General features: G+C 39.9%; 1 protein-coding gene across 2 annotated transcripts in view; it reads right to left on the bottom strand.

The window, feature by feature from the left end:
• COL8A1 (collagen type VIII alpha 1 chain) overlaps positions 1–16,969 on the bottom strand; it is a 162,140-nt gene that overhangs the window by 27,981 nt on the left and 117,190 nt on the right. The gene's annotated exons all lie outside the window — the stretch shown is intronic.

Below are 16,969 nucleotides of genomic sequence, written 5' to 3'. Positions count from 1 at the left end.
CTGGCACTCTCATCAGCCATGATTGATGAGAGGCCTGGAGAGGGCTGGAGCCAAAGTTTTGCCATATGCTAGTGGTATTTCATCTTAGCCTCTGATCACACCAGGGGAAGGGCTGGTGCTTCCCTCATCATACAGTTTAAGTACCTGAAGGCCAAAGGGTAAGCTCCTTTTCCTGGAGTCTTGACTTCCAGGCCTGCTGGATATCTGTGCATGATGCTAGCCTGGAATGTGCTAAGGACAACAGGCACCCTCATACCTGCTACTGCTTCTGTCTCTGTAAATGTTCCCTGATAAACCCTGCTTGGCCCTTTGCCTTTGTTTGCACAACAGCCTCCAGGTCCTACCTCAGTGCTCTCCTTGGTGATTGGAGTTCTAAGATATAAAGAATGCAGAGAAATGCTCTTACCCATTAATTGATTAATTCATTGATCCATTCATTTAACACTGTTCAGTCCTTAGCTTGTGCCAGGTGCTGTAGACACAACAGTGAGTGGAGAATGAGGTCCCTGTCCTGGAATGACTCACAGGCTAGAGGGGTTGGCTAGCTGAGGAACTGACTGCTCAGACTCCTTTCCTGCATCAGTTTCCATCGCTGTGAAATTAGTCACAGGGAAACATTCAACTCCTGTTCATGTGTGTTGGGCTGACCGACTTACTTGCATGATAATTGCCAGCATTTTTACAGTCTCACACTGACTTGTCTCCATCTTCCAGCATGTGATTAGGCTTTTTCTGCACTCTAGTCCTTGATGTGTATCCACAAAAAACAAACTTGTTTTAATATCCATCTCAACAAGACTTGCAAAGAATGCTAATAGAAGACATTGGATAGCAAGCATAAATAACTTTTGAATTATCTCTACGAGCATCTGGTCTTATACAGAAGCACATTTAAAAAATGAGTTATCCATAAGAAGTCTGAGGCAGGCAAAAAAGAACTAAACCTACATGTTATTTAGCATATAATGATATTCTGGATTTTTTTTTTTAGAGGAATCATACTAGATTCTTACTGCTGAACTCTTACTTGTTTTAGCTTCTACCCAAATCAAATGATAATGTAACTGGTAAATAAAATTCCTCTTTAGATATGTCTACCATCTTCCCACCACCTAGTTATCTTCCAGTCTATCATTTCTCTCGCCACCTACCTGTAGTTACCAATGTGGGCATAGGGATACAGAGACACACAGGTTGGCTATAGTTGCTTGGTTCTGAGCTCTGGTTGCATATGGAAATGGGTATTTCCAGCATCTGTTAAATGATCTTTTGTATTAAACACATAAAATATAGATATGTCTTACAATTTATGTGAGGCTTTTCCTTCAAAGAGCTCAAGTTTCTACAAAGTTACTTTATGACTCCACTTATATGAAGTATCTAAAGTAGTCAAAGTCACAAGGGAGGGGAGGATGGGGAGTTGTTGTTCAATGGGTATAGAGTTTATTTTGCAAGATGGAAAATTTCTGGAGATCTGTTGCACAGCAATGTGAACATACTTAACACTACTAAACTGAAAAAAAAAGTAAAAAAAAAAGTTACTTTTAAAGTAAAGATCCTCAAGGAAATATCTTTTGTGAATAGTAATTGTAATAGCCTGGATTTTCATTTATTTTGTGTCTTGTCGGATTCATGAAACATGTAGGTGTAGAGAACAATGAGAGCAGAAGCATCATGTAAAGTGCAGCAGAATCTTGTCAAAGGAGTGACTCACTCTTGTCTACCACTGCCCTCAACATCTGGAATAGCTTGCTCACTGGGACATGGAAACCAGGTATTATCCTTTGCCCTTGACCCTGGCACTACCAGGGGTTAATTGAATTCTTGTTATTATTAATTCATTGAACACATATTCCATCAGGATTTAGAATGTTTTAAACAGTGTTTGACTCTATTAATATTAACAATATCAAAAGTAACAAACTTAGAATAAGTGTATACAAGGACCAGACACTGTGTTAAGTGCTTTACACAAATGATGTCATTTAATACAACCCGGACAACTCTGGGAGGCAGATGCTATTATATTCATTTTATAGACAAGAAAATGAGGACCCAAAGAGTTAAAATAACTTGCTTGAGACTGTCACACAGCTAGTAGGTAGCACAGCAGGATTCAAATCTGATGGCCTATCTCCAGTGGCTTCACCCCTTAGGACTACTCTGGATTAAAGCTACTTGAAGAATCCGAGCTGTCAGTGCTTCAGGAAGGCAGTCCAACTAAGTTAAAAAATATCCTAAGATCACTGTTATGTTTGGGTTATTTGTTTCCATCACTACAAATACGGCCAGGAAGGCTGGAAACACTGCTCTCCACACAGAGCAAATGCCTAGGAGAAATTTATTCATTGTCTCTCTCCCTTGCCATGACTGTAAACTCTGTCAGAGAAGGGACCTGGCCTATCTTGTTCCCTGTGGTGTATCCGCAGGTGCTGGCGCATACTATGTACTCAATAAAAGCTTGGACAATGAGTAACTGAATGAATGACACCATGGATGGTAATCCGTGTTCTCTGAGTATGACTGTCTTGTGAGTGTGTGCACCTGCATGTGCTCACCTCTAGAGAGGAGCGCTTCTTCTCCGTTCTCTTTTTTGTTGTGACCTCTGCTATCAGGTAGCACATGGCAGCTCATTGACCACTTTTATTTCTGTATTCCCGAGGGCTTAGCACAACATTTGGCACACGGTTGTTGGTGAATACATGTTGTTGAGTGAATGGCCAAGTTTGTAGGCAATGCTGATGAATCTCTTTTAAAAACAGGTTATGCCCCGTTGGCATATAATCCAACACAATGCCAACATCATGAACACTGGTCTCTAGCAAAGCTGTAGTTTCACCAGCCTTTCAAAGTCCCTGCTGACTCATTTTCCTTTTCCAGCAAGTGCATGAATGGAGGGCAGGCTGCCAACAAGACAGGTAGCAGAATGTCTGCCCATACCAACAACAAGAAGCCTTGTCAGTCTGGTTTCCCCTGTAAAAAGATGATGGTCTATGGCAAGGGTTAGCCTAATAGTTCTAGTGTTCCGGAAAGTGCTAGGAGAAGAGCATAAGGACTGACATTGATTAGATGCCTATCATGTACTAGATAGTATGTTAGGTGCTAGACATAACAGCATCTTATTTAATTGTTATAAAACTACTGTGAAGAGTTATTGCCCTTTTTTTTAAGTGGATAAGAAACCAAAGATTCAGAAGATTGATTTACTTGCCTAACTTTACATAGCTGATATTGGCAGAACTAGGACTTCAACTTCTTTCTGACTCCAAATGCTGTGCTCTTTATGCCATAGACACCATAAAACCACCAAATAACAGATCCTGTCCCCCACCCCCTGTTCATTTGGGTTAATGAAACCCTTTTCTGAAATGCAAATACTCTCTGATAGAGTTATCCTCCTAAGTCATCCACACCTTAGTGTTAAGAATTTTGATAAGATTAACTTTTACTTATTCTCAAGTGAAAGTCATTATCCCATGAGAACCTATGGATAGGAATGGAGGGCTGGGCAGATGGAAAATTTCTGAAGGTGCGGCCCCACAGGCGGAACACCTGGGTGGAGTAAGAGGCTCAGGGCCATGAGAAAGGTAAGGGCTGTGGTCTGGGGACTGCACTACGCTGGCTCTACACTATCAGGTATTCAGAAGGCAGTTTATTGGGAAGTCTGACTTTATTGGTAGGCTGACTGGCAGGATGGTGTGAGGCACAGCATAGCAGAGCAATTACCTGTATGGAATTTAATACTGCCTCTGTCGCTCATGTTCTGCGTGACCTTGTGCAAGTTATTTATCTCTCTGCATATGACACTTGGGTGTTGTGAGGAGTACATGAGATTTTTCTATATACAGTGCTCTGAACAGTACCTGGTAGCTAGTGATCCATAAATGTCAGCCCTTGGTGAACAATTGCTCATAACCACCTGACGGTCCCCCTCTGCCATCAGCAGATTACAAGCACTGAGTCTTATGTGGTCATTTAGGAGTAGGTAGAATCAGCCCAGGTGTTTTGGTGATTGATTGTGGGGACAATTACACAGAAAAAGGAGAAAAGGAAAGTAGAATCTTTTGGAGGTTAGCTTTTCTAGAGTTTGGGTTTGTGGAGTCCCCATATCTAGGACTGTAGGATCTTTTCGGCTCAAAGGAATTTCAAGTGTGCTCTTACAACTCAATTAATTTACCTTCATGTTACCAATCACTTAATTTTTAGTTTGAAAAAAGTAAAATTTTTCAACTATTTGTAATGGCTTATCTCATTTGAAATGAGATTAATTATGTGCCAATCTCAACCAAATTTTAGTTATGTGCTGATGAGTTTCACTGCATTTTACAGTTTGTGACAATCTCCTTACATCACATTCAAAAGGAGAATGCGACAATATTCTTTTCAAAGGTCCTAGAAATTAAATCATTCTTGTAGTGTTGGTTTCTCATGCTCACTAATTCTGAGAAATACATCTTATGGTTATCATTAGTATTATCTTTACTTTTCACTCCTTTATTTTGGGACATCTTCTTTGGCTTTTGAAAGATCATGTACTTCCATACTTCGCACATCATGATTTAGAGGCCCAGTGGCAGAAGGCATTATGTGTCAATCTGCTTTTTGATAATCAGCTGAAATGGTGATGATGGGCTGCAATACAGCTGGGTTGGAACAAAACATTTATCCTAATGAAATGTGACTTTATAAAAGGAATGCTCCTAATCCTTTCCAGGACTGAGCCAGGTCATCATGGGTAAATGAGAGGTATTTGAGGTTCCTTCCTTCCTTCCTTCCTTTTCAAAAAAACATGTTGTGTCTACCAGCTGTTACCAAGAGAATTATTAAAAATCTTGTCAGTTCAGAGTTATTGCTGTTCCTGAAGAAAAGATAAATGTATGTCTTTTTAAATCTGGACATATGAAGGTTTAAAAAATATTGCTGTAGAGTTCTCCTGGCTACTTTTCCTTAGCTCTTTTCCAAGTTTTGGGCTGGAGAAACTTGACTATGTCTCTGTGCCAAAGTTAAATATTAAATGAAAACCTTGTGTCTGAGCAACTCCAGGATTAATAAACTGTAGCAAAATAGATAGGATTCCAAATCATCAGAGAAAAACATTTCTAAGGGAAATGGGGTTGTATCATACACAGTGTCACATTCTCAGCTATGGGATAAAACACACAGGAAAAAGATGGATCATAGATTGTTTTAGGCTTGGAGGACACACCATCTCTTTAAGGGCTTCGTGGTACTATGCTTACTGTTAAACTAGTGCATACACACAAAAATATTTGAAAGAGCCAAAGCAGTTAATGCTTTGCACAAATGTGCAATGCAATGCTGTAAGAGGGTTTTCCTCTCCTAGAGGACATCATCTTTAACCATTAGTAGCACTGGTTTCCAAAAGTTGAATCCAATTATTATGGTGAGTATTAATTTTAATAGCATCACATTTTCCCTTGAGATTTATTATCTTTCTTAAGAAAAACACTAGAGGAAAATGAAATATTGTTGAAGGATTATACAATGAACCAGGAATATAAAAAGTTTAGTTTTCATTTCTAGGTTAATTCTAGTGATCTTTTGCTTCCCAGCCTTGAATGCACAGATGGGTTGAGCTCTTTGGGTTTTCAGTTCTTCCTTCCCAAGTGTGTTGCAGTGACTGGGGAAAAAGTGCTGATAAGCAGCCTGCAAAGTAGAGACAGTCTGTGGGCTGAGGGGTCTGGGCCACCCAGATTTGGATCCTGGCTCTGCCATTTACAAGGTGTGTAACCTTTGGAACCTCCATTTCCTAGCTTAGAAAATGGGAATGATCATTTTTATTGGGATATTATTTGATAACAAATATCTGACTGTTACCTGACAACTAGCAGAAACTCAATAAAGGGCAGCTACTATAATAAACTTTATGTAGCTCTACATTCTTACTATGACTATAGTTCCAGGAACCAATAGGATATTAATGTATCTTCTACCAACAAATTCTGGTACCTTAGGTTGATTCATAAACAAAACCATCTTTAAAAGAAATAATCTGATCTGGGTTTGCTGAGCTAGCATCTGATATATAAATGCTTGCATTGAAGGATGTTTGGAATACTCTCCTGAAAGAAAAATTTAATCTTCATGCTTTTGAGTAGGCATCAGAAGAGAAATCTGTTGTGTTGGAGAAGAGAAAGGTATTGAGGATACCTAGTAGAAATAAAATGAAATGTTAATAATTTAGGAAAACCAGTAATAGGCCAATGAGACTATATGGAGAAATATATAAAAGAAATAGGAGGAAGCTATGAAATATTAGCATTCTTAGACTGGAATCCAAGAACATGGATATGACCAAAAGGATTTAAAGGACCAACTGAACATTACTCTGGCTATCTTGCCAGCAAGAATCCCCTGACTTATGCTAATGATATTATAATGAGAAAACCACATGCCAACGAAGTAAACAATAAGTAGGTGTAGTACAATAAATTCTCCAAGCTTCACCTTGAAGAATGGTCTCCGGAGGAGTTTGGGAAGAATTTGTACTGCGAAGGTTAAGATGACGAGGGAAGGAATTTGGGCTAAAAAAGGATTTAAACTGGTGTGTATGCTTTGGAACATCTTGGATATTGCTGTCCTGCTGTAATGCCATCTGGCTTCATTGTGGAAAATGTAAACAAAAAAAGTACATGCTTGTGGGTTCCCATTGCATTTCCTGTTCCATGAGATACCCTTGCTGAATGGATGGGACATTGGTCTGGCAATGGTGTTTATCCCCTTGGTGTTCATTGGTGTGAGTTGGAACAATTGTAGCTGACTACAGCTAAGATTGATGTCACTGGTTCTTCTTCTTCTTTTTTTTAAAGATTTTATTTATTTGACAGAGAGCAAGAGAGCTCACACGTGAATGAGCCGGGGGCAGGGGGGCGGCAGAGGGAGAGGGAGAAGCAGGTTCCCGCTGAGCACGGAGCAGGATGCGGGGCTCTATCCCAGAACCCTGAGATCATGACCTGAGCCTAAGGCAGATGCTTAACTGTCTGAGCCACTTAGGTGCCCCCATCCCTGTTTCTTATAATCTCAGGAAGGTGAAGCCTGCTCAGAAGAGAGAGGATAGGGAATCAGCTGATTCTGTGATAGCCAAGACCATGTCTCTGTGAGCCATATTTTCATAACATAACTTATTACAATGCCTACACTTGGTGGCTAATGCAGCAGGTATTATATTCTGTTATTCCTGGTTGTATCCCGTTAACTATTGTTAATAATAACCGTTCTCTAATAACCATAAAGAGAAAATATGGTTAACTACTTTAGTAATCCCTTAAAAATACAACTATTTTATGTGCTAAAAGATACCATTTTTGTGTTTAAGTTATGGGATGGCTTGGTATGACAGCTAGCATTCATGGAGGACTTCCTATTTGCCAAGCAGTACTGAAAGCATGTTATATTCATTAATTCATTTAATCACCTTGTGTTAACTTATATAATCTTCAGAAAAATCCCCCTGAAATGGAGACTGTTATCATAATCATTCCTATTTACCTGTGAAGAAACTGACACTCGTTGAGTTTAAATTGCATATCACCAGTCCCATAGTCAGTAAGTAGCAAGACTGGAATTTGAACTCAGGGAGGTTGCCTCCAGGGTCTAGGCACTTAACTACTACACCATATCACCTCTCTGAACAGGAATTTCAAATATAGAACAGACTCTGGCATGCATATATATATGTATATGCATATATATATACTTTCCATATTCATGCCCACCTGCAATGATTGAATTTGGACTTTTTTTTTTTTTTTTTAGGGTGATAGGGGAGAGGGTGAGGGAGACGGAGAAAGAGAATCTTAAACAGGCTCCGCGCCCAGCATAGAGCCTGACACGGGGCTTCATCCCACTACCCTAAGATCATGACCTGAGCCAAAATCAAGAGTTGGATGCTAAACCGACTGAGTCACCCAGGCTCCCTGAATTTGGAATTTTTCTGCTCTTTATAGTCATTGACTTACCAGATTAAAATTCAGGCTTATTGAAGAATACAATAAACCTCATTTATGTAAACATTTCTGAACACTTCTTGCATATAAAGAACTCTAATAAGAACAGGAAATAAAGAAAAATAAGACACAACCCCTAATCTTTTGGGGACCTTAAAGACAAGAGAATAAGTAAATTCTCATATACAAAGTTCCTATTAGAAAAGTCCAGTTAGGGGGTATTTGGGTGCAGTTGGTTAAGCATCTGACTCTTGGTTTCTGCTCAGGTTGTGATCTCAGGGTTGTGAGATTGAGCTCCCTGTCAAGCTCTGTACTCAGTGTGGAGTTTGCTTGAGTTTCTCTCTCCCTCTCTCTCTGCCCCTCTGCCACCACCCCCCTCTAAAAAAAATAAAATCTTAAAAAAAAAGTCCAGTTAGATGTTGAGAGAATTGGGGGCTGTTATGGTTTCTGTGGCCCCTGGTGGGTGAGGGCCATTGGGCCTTAGAAGAGGGAAGCTGTCCTTATCCCACAGGAAATGGGAATTTCCAGGTGAGCCAAAGAGATAACTGATCTTCCAGGTCAAACCTCCAGCTACTAGGGGCAAATGCACATTTATTTGGAGAAGCAGGGCAGAGTGGAGGGTGACTAGTGGCTGAGCTGGCCAGTGCCTCGGTGGTTGACCATCTCAAGAAGTGGTAGAACATGTGGCTGAGTGCACAGACTCTAGGGGTCCTCTTGTGTTCAAATCTCAGCTCTGAACCTCCTACAGGACCTTAGGCAAGGTTTGTTTTTTTAAAAAAATCTTCTTATGCCTCAATTTCCTCTTCTAAAAGTGAGAATAGTAATAAAAATACCTATATCATAGGGCTTTTGTGCAAATTAAATAGGTAAAACAGGTAAGGTGCTTAGAATGATGTCCGGCACAGAGTAAGTGGGATGTAAATATTAGCTAAGTATTGTTGCTACCCTCACTGATAGAGGTAGGAGCAGGTCCAGGGGATTAGATGGGTGGGGAGAAGCACAGCCTACCTCACTTGGAAGAAGTATAAACCCAAAGAACCCATCCTTCCCTCCCTCTCATCTCCCAGAGTACATTTCTCTGATTCCTCCTTGTTTCATCTTCTAAAGAAATGTATGACAATGACATATATGTGTGTAGTCCCTCCTCTTAACTGAAATTATTTCCGTGTTAGATAATAATTCATTCTTAATGATGTTGCCTTTCAAATATTTAACAGATTCTGTTTCTTCGTTGGCCTTGGACCATGGAAACTGGAGCAGGAAATCAGATGGCTGCACTTGCGATTCAAAGAGCAAATTGCATAATCCTTGGTGGTACTGAGGTACAGATGCCGTGCCTTATGTGAAATACGGATCTGAGCTTCTAGTTCTAAATCTTCTGAGAGGCCTTTCACTCTTACTTGGAAGCTATGGATGAAAAGTGTCTAGTCAATAAGGTTAATTTTCACTTAGCCATTACAACAGGGGGACATTAACTCTGAGTACCACCCAGATAGGGTCAACAAGAGCCTCTGCCCTGACCTTCCTGAAACTGCCTCCTCCAACTGCCAAGAGTGAGGAGCCAAGGGACTGTGCTGTCCAGAGCCCACACTCTTCTAGACCCTGCTCTGGATATGCAAGACCTTAGAATTCTCTACCCAAAGGATCTTGAGCTCTTTCCAGTGACTACAGAGGCTTTTTCTCAGGGTCCACCCTCCAGAGATGAACTGTCCTCTTGTGGTGTGCGACCTCTGGGTCCAACATTAGGCTGGGGAGTAGCTGTTTGTTAGGGATCGTTCACATGCGTGGTTGTGAAACCTGCATGGTCTATGGTTCATAGTCTATGACCAAGCTGGAGTTGGGAACAAATGAACCAGGGGTAGGCTGATCTCTCTCAGCCTCTGCATTCTGGTGTAGCACTTCAAGGAGTCGGAGAATTCTACATTTGAACATGGCCTTTCATGTTGTTACAAACGTATATTTGCCAAGGCGGAGGGATAGAACATAAAGTATTTAAACAGTTGGCTTGATTCATAACTTTTAAAGATTTAAATCTATAGTATGTGGGTCTCCATTTGTACTTTTGCCCAAAGCATCACAAATATTAGGGGTGGACCTGATTAACATAGATAACATAAAAAAGTCCCATGTCCATGATTTTCTTTACTGACACAGAAGGGGCCAAGACACAGCAGACAGTTCAAAAGCAAGAGCCGAGAAGAACTAACAAAATACCACGGATGACCATCCATTACTATTTTTATTCTTTCTTTGTCTTGCAAATAAGATTTCTGGAAAGGAAAGTATGACCATAATGAATAAATCAAAGCCAATAATGGGACAGTTTCATTGGAAGAAAAAGTAGAAGAAAGCAGAAGGAAAATCCCCAGACATTGGTTGTATCTGTTCTCTGTCAGCCAAAGCTTGGTGTCTGAAAATTATTGCTGGAATAGCTGGAATCTTAACAAAAGTTCCAGGAAACCTGGGGGCTTCTGGACAGCATATGTGAAGTTAAGAGGAAAGAAATATTTCATCTTCTGTGAAAGTCACAACTACGAAGAACAAGGTGTTAACAAGGTAGCAGCTAGGCATGGCAGGGTGAGTCTGTTTTCTTCTTTTCATGTTTCTTATATTTTCTCTAAGTGTCTGAAGCCAAAGCTTGTTGGAGAGAGGAAAGTACCCCTTCCTTCTCCCCTTCGAGTTCCTGGGGGAGAGTTGCATGTGCCTACTTGGCATGGTGGTGTTCCTGGCACGCACACAGCTGCCAACTTCTCCTGACCTGGTAATTCCAACTTCAACACCAGTGGCCGATTTATTCCTGTCCCATGCCCTAGGAAGTGGGAACTACCAATTGCTAGTGTAGAAGAAACCTAGTCTCAAAAATCAGATTCTTTCCATGTGGATTTCAGTCCTGAGGATCAGCTGGGGACTCCTTTGGTAAGAGCATCTCAGCCTCTCAGTTTATAATCATCGTGGCCTCTGGCAAATCACTTTATCTCAGTGAGCCTCAGTTTCTTTGTGTGCACCATGACGCTAACAAGCTCATGGGGGGTTATTGTGAGAGTTGCCAGCACGTGACTGCTTCACCAACAGATGCTTCCTAAAATGTTTCAGATCCTCTTCCAAATAGCATAGTGTTTTAAAATTGGTATACATTTATATCGAACACATACTGTTCCTTTTCTTAATTTAATAAAATCAACATGTGAATAAATTTAAAATTATTATTTAAGTAAATTTAAATGATCTAGAAAGTAAATGTCTACTCATACCCCTCCCCAAGCTTATTCATTCATTGTCTCTACATCATGTAGGACGTATAGTGCGGGGAGGAAGTCTAGGGGGAGGGCCAAAATGAAACGAGAGGATGCTGTTTGATTACTTTCTGCCTGTCTTCCAAGGATCTCCTGAGTTAAAAATTCATCTGGCTTCCATTTCCTGCAGAATTTTGCTTATTTGAAATGTTCAAGAAATCAATTGATCCCACTTCAAACAGACTAGGTTTTGCTGGCTGTGTAAAAACCCCAACCCCCTTTTGTGTCACTCCCAAGTCTGGACTTCACAAGCAGCCAGTTCCTTTTGTACCTTAGCAAAGGACTTCTTTTTGGCTGCTTACCCTTTGTGCTGAGCCAAGTGTCAGGCTGGGAATTGAGGCAATAAATCTCTGTGACTCCTCATATTTGGAATTTCTCCTATTGCTTCTGATAAGGAAATGACAGCATCTCTCAGCTATATACATGAACCTCAGAGAAATTTGTAAACCAAATCATGTTTTGCTCACAAAATGGAAAGCAAAACATGCTAAACCTGGCTTTGAGTTAACCCAGATGGTTTTGAGGGCTTGGGTAGTGAACATAGAAATTATCTTTGCTTTATTTGTTGCACTTGGACATTTTTAGAATGAAAATAAATTCCTCTCTACCTCTTAAAATATTCTGATTAAGTCTTTCTCGATTATGGGGGAGAGGGTAGCAGCTGCAAAATTTGTCTTAGGTGAAGTCTTTGTAAAGGATCTTCACCTTCCTGTAGTAAGAATAGACCTCACTCTTGGTCCGATTGCTTCCTCCACCCCCTTCCTGCATCTACTCTGGTACTTCCAAGTTTCATACTAAGTCCCAATGACTGACTGAGATGAATGTGATTTGGGATCAGCAATTCCTCAGAAATCGAAAGATTATCCCAAGACCTATCCACATTTTCTGAGATGACTAATGAAACCAGTCCAGGTCTAGCTAACTCCCTGCGTGATCATAATGAAAAAATATTCCCAAAATAAAAAAAAAAAAAAGGAAAACTATTTTTTTTTAGTTTCTAGTTGCTTTTGAGTATGTTTTATCCAACAACATCACCGACAACATTCATTCTCTGGCATTTTAGTAGAAGTGTTAAAAATTACTTGGAACAAAAAGCTTCATTCAGCAGCAATCCCTCAGCCCTAGCTCTTTATTTGCCTGAGACCCACACCATACATGAAGAGGAGATCATTTTGATCATCCATGATCAGAATCCTGCACAGGCTTCGCTAGCATTGATATGAGGTCAACTAGCAGGTGACTCCCTTCAAAGGAACTATGGTTTTGAGTCATACTGTATGAGAAACCCATTTAAAATGAGTTTCTTCCTTTCTCCTTAGTCTACAGTCAGTTCCTGATTTTGATTTTGTTGGTGCAGAGTAAAATCAATGATTCTGACACATTTGCCATTTGGAGGGAATTGGTATATCCATTCTTTTTACTATTGAGGTAATTGGCTGGAATTTCACTGATTTAACTAGGTCTTTTGGTGTCAGGCAGATAAAGCTTTCCGAACTAGGAAATCAGAGTCAGTGTGTGGTTAATAAAAACAGGTTAATCTAAATTGATCCTAGAATGTATTTTCTACTTATGTTTGACCATGGGGGTCCCTGATGTCCTAAGAGTTCTTTTCAAACAAAATATTGAAGCCATACAGCGAGAAATCTATCCGAACCTTCCACTTTCACTTACTTAGTTTTTACTTTTCCTCATGTTCAGGCTATGACTTGGGACAAGGGAGATTGGGGAATTATTTTGAGGACATTTGGGGGTTAGAAGTCTTTCTTTTGCTTTTTACACTTATAATAAAATTTGGAAGCTCTGAGAGAACTAAGGAATTATATGACAAACACCATTCCTTTGTTTTGCATTTATTATATCATTTCTCTGGTGTCTACAGTGAATTAGGCATTAGAGATAGAGTGACAAATAAGACCTGCACGATTCTTGTTTTCATGGTGCTTGCATTTCAGTGGAGGTCTTATTATTCAGACAATAAGCCAACCAGATAATTTTAGATAGAGGCAAGGGCTATAGAGAAAAGGAACAGGATCCTGTGATTGGATGGGAGTGGGATTGATGCAACTTTAGATAGGTAGTCGGGGGCAAGGGGAGGGTCTTCTGAGGAGGTGGCAGTTGAATGTAACAAAGGAACCAGCCATGTGACACTGGAGAGTGTGCAGACAGAGTGCCTAGCAAGCGTCAAGGCTAATAATAGTCCCTTATTGTGAGGATTAAATTAGTTAATATGTGTAGAATGCTTAGAAGAGTGCCTGGCATCCATAAATGCTAACTGTTTTTCATTCATTAAACATTCATTGAGTATCCTCCAGGTGCCAGTGTCAGGGCTAGGTGCAAGGAATTCAGAGTTGCATGCAGACTGCCCCAACTTTAGAGTGTTCACTTCAAACTCTGGTGCAGTGATTCTCAATGTCTGGTTTACAGACCGTCTGCCTCTTACTCACTGGTCTTCCTTTTTTCCAGTCCTTTCCCCTACAGAATCTACCTAGATAGGTGTAGGGACTGGACCAGAAATCTACATTTTCTACAAGCTTGTTCCAGTTGATTCTTAGGCTCCTTAAAAGTAGAAAATCATGTCCTAATGCATAGACTGTGACTAATTCGTGGTTCTCTTTAATATAGCACATGTTATAGCATCAAGTATGAGTAACTGTCCCACTGCAAGGAGTACCTCTTAGTACTCAAGCGTAGCTTTGCCCAGCTTATGGAGCCATAAATATCATGGAATTATGTTTCACAATTAACGTTCTGTAATGGTTAGGCCTAACTTTTTTGTTGATCTTGAGCTGGCTGAGGATGTTGTGTGTTTTGGATAAATCTGCTTTTTGGCTATGGTTTGGAAGGTTTGCCTGACACTCTTAAGTGTCATTTAAAACCTGCCAAAAAAAATGGCTTTTACCTTTTAAGAAGAATGTGCCAAAGAATGTTTGCCAAAGGCCCTTGTATCCTGGAAGAAATTCTACTTGTAAGTAAATTTGCCTAACTGAAATTCCTCCCGTGGGCTCCTCCCTGTACCTATTTTTAAAGTGTAATGTCATCAAAAAGGGAGATGGGAAAGATTTATTTTATTATCTCTCCTTGGCTTTCTACTAGAATGTATCCAGTTCATTTTCTTACTTTAGAATGACTTATATACATTTCTAAAAGATCTTAGATGCAAAGATCTCAAAGAATATTTGATATAAGGACAGATTCATGCTCATCTACTCAAGGCTGAGTGCTAACAGCCTCTTATATCCAGATTGGATCCCAGGCCAACTTAGCTGTAAGTGAGCCTTCCAATATTTTCCTGAAGAGGCCTTGGTCTGGGAACGGATGTATCCCATTTAGTTCCTTTTTAAGTTCTTATTTTTCTTCCTTTACTCGTTTCCATCCATAGCTACTCAACAGCTATGGCCAGATAGAATGATGAAAATGGAAAAAAGCTGCCCCTGAGGATGAGGTCATAAGTGGTAAGAGTGAATAAACTGATGTAAACTTAAGGCGAATTTGAGTCAGACACGGATCTGAGAATCTTGAAGTTGAGAGGGTGGGAAAAAAAAAACAAACATAAAAAAAGAAGTTCAGGGACTGCAGCCTGTCAATTATTCAGTTTTCTTGTTTAATTCTTCAGATTGGTAATCCCCCTCACCAAAGAGTATGGAGAATGGGTGGGAAATGTAGACCACATAACACCCAGTGAAAGATAAAGCTCCACTAAGGCTCAGTCAGTATCGGTGAATGATATAAATATGCAGGGCAATGAGAACTCAGCTGTGACACCAGAGGGAAAGAGTATATTAGCCCAGTACTGCTCCCTCAGACACTTTTCTCTTGTCATTTTGATTAGGTTTCACCCGAAAACATGGCTTTCTTTTTTTACACAAATAAAAAGATTCCTTTCCTTCCTTAGATTTAATCATTTATTCCAGCTTTTATGTTTTTATTCATTCAGCGAAGATTTGCTCAGTGTCCAGGGTGTGCCAAGGACAGTCCTAATTGCTGGGGACACAACACTAAAGAAGACGGAAAGGCCCTTGTCTTTATACAGTTTATACACCACTAAATTTCATTTCTTTTTCTTCTACAAAAATGATCATAGCTAGTTAGTATCCATGAGACAGGTGAAAATGTTGAAAGGAGCCCTTCTCTGTATAAGTGGGGACCTGGCAAAGGAACTGCAGTCCCAATTTCCTTGGAATTCGCTGTCCCTTTGGTTTTCTCTGCATATGAATCCAGTAATTTTTGTGTCCATTTAACAACTACTGTTTACTAAATTTTGGCTCTATCCCAGATTTACTGGTGATTTTGGCTAAGTCTTTGTACTCCAAAAGTGTTTTCTTGCTCTTATCAATCAGGCATGGGTGATATGATGGCAATGTCCCCAAACCTTTGAGGCCCATCTCAGTACCACATAGCTGCCTGACCCAGTTCAGGACGGTGCCTCCCACAAAAGAGCCGCTGACTCACAAACCCAGCACATTGCTTCCCTGATTCCACTGTAACATTTCTTTCTCAAGAGTATAAATCTCAGGCCGATATTTAACATTCCTTTGAACTGAACCATGGATTTGTACCTTGTACTTCTTAAGAGCCTGGAGAGCTCTGCTTCCATTATTCATATTTATAAACATGTCGGAAACAGAAGGCACGATTTTATAATTCTCTAGTCACGGGTCTTTGAAACTATTTTACAAAAGAACATTTAGAAACGTCACACCGGCTCCAGCTGATTGTCTGGTTCAGAATTCTCTCTCAGAGTGGGATTCCATGCGGTAGCCAGGTATCACGGTGGCTGTACATGGCTCATTCTTTAAAAAGTGGTAATGTAGCTTAAAGATTCTTGAATTTAAAATTCTAAAATCAGATTAACTAATACAATTAGAGGGTTAGAGGGCTACAAGTTTTGGAAAACTTATTGTACCTCAAGCTTCCCTGTTTTGGAAAATGATACTACTACTTATCTAGTTGCTCAAGCTCAAAGTTTAAGAGACATTCTTTTTTTTTTTTCCAATAAAAAATTCTGAGAGTTTATGTAGCCCTTTTTCAAATTTATATTTATTTTGATAAATGCATAATAACATTCCAAATTTAAGTTTTGAGGTAAGCTATGATTAAATGACATTGCATGATTCACAAAAGATAATGTTGAAAAACTGATTTTATTTCCCTAAAAAATTGTTTCTCAGAGTTATTGCAGTTTTTATAGTCTGATGTTATTTGGACAGCAACATCACTTTTTTCTTTCTTTCTTTCTTTCTTTCTTTCTTTCTTTCTTTCTTTCTCTCTTTCTTTCTTTCTCTCTCTCTTTCTTTCTTCTTTCTTCTTCTTTTTCTTCTTCTTCTTTATTGTAGTAAGAACAGATAACATGGGATCTACCTTCTTTTTAAAGATTTTTATTTATTTATTTATTTGACAGAGAGAGCGAGAGAGCACAAGCAGGGAGAACAGTAGAGGGAGAGTGAGAAGCAGGCTCCCCGCCAAGCAGGGAGCCCGATGTGGGGCTCGATCCCAGGACCCTGAGATCATGACCCGAGCCGAAGGCAGACGCTCAACCATCTGAGCCACCCAGGTGCCCCAGGATCTACCTTCTTAATAAATTTTTAAAGGTATACTACAATATGGTTAACAATAAGCACAATGTGATCCAACAGATCTCTAGAACTTACTCATCTTGAACAACTGACACTTTATACACATTTGGTAGCAACTTTCCATTTCCTCTTCCCC

Source organism: Halichoerus grypus, chromosome 1 (assembly GCF_964656455.1).
Source record: "Halichoerus grypus chromosome 1, mHalGry1.hap1.1, whole genome shotgun sequence".
NCBI lineage: Eukaryota > Metazoa > Chordata > Mammalia > Carnivora > Phocidae > Halichoerus > Halichoerus grypus.
The sequence above is the reverse complement of the archived record's forward strand: the minus strand, read 5'-3'. Positions and strand labels throughout refer to the sequence as shown.